We start from the raw sequence: 446 nt of genomic DNA, 5'->3' as shown, positions 1-446 counted from the left end.
ATTTTATTATCGACAAAAATATCTTCAAATGATTTAAATACAAGATAAAAATGCCTAATATTAAATATGTATTCTCAAAAAATGTTTTAGAGATTAAATTTTAATGCATTTTTTCGCAAATATAATTAAAAAAATGAAATATTTTTATCCTTTAAATTTGATAATTTTTCGCTAAATATATAATTTTTTGTAATTTTTTTATCAACAACCAATAATACTTTTAAAAAAAGAGTAAAATTTTAGAGATCAAAATTTTATCTAATTTTTTCTGTGCATTTTTTAAATAATTATTTGAATATTTTTATAAAATTTTAGATTAAATACATAAACAGTTTATTAAATACAAAAGTTATTTTCTATTTATAAAATAATAATTTTTTGGATATTTTTTGTTATATTTTTATTAATATCAAAATAATTTAAATATATTTTTGTTACTTTATTCT

The sequence above is a fragment of the Arachis duranensis genome, chromosome 2 (genome assembly GCF_000817695.3).
Source record: "Arachis duranensis cultivar V14167 chromosome 2, aradu.V14167.gnm2.J7QH, whole genome shotgun sequence".
NCBI lineage: Eukaryota > Viridiplantae > Streptophyta > Magnoliopsida > Fabales > Fabaceae > Arachis > Arachis duranensis.
The sequence above is the reverse complement of the archived record's forward strand: the minus strand, read 5'-3'. Positions refer to the sequence as shown.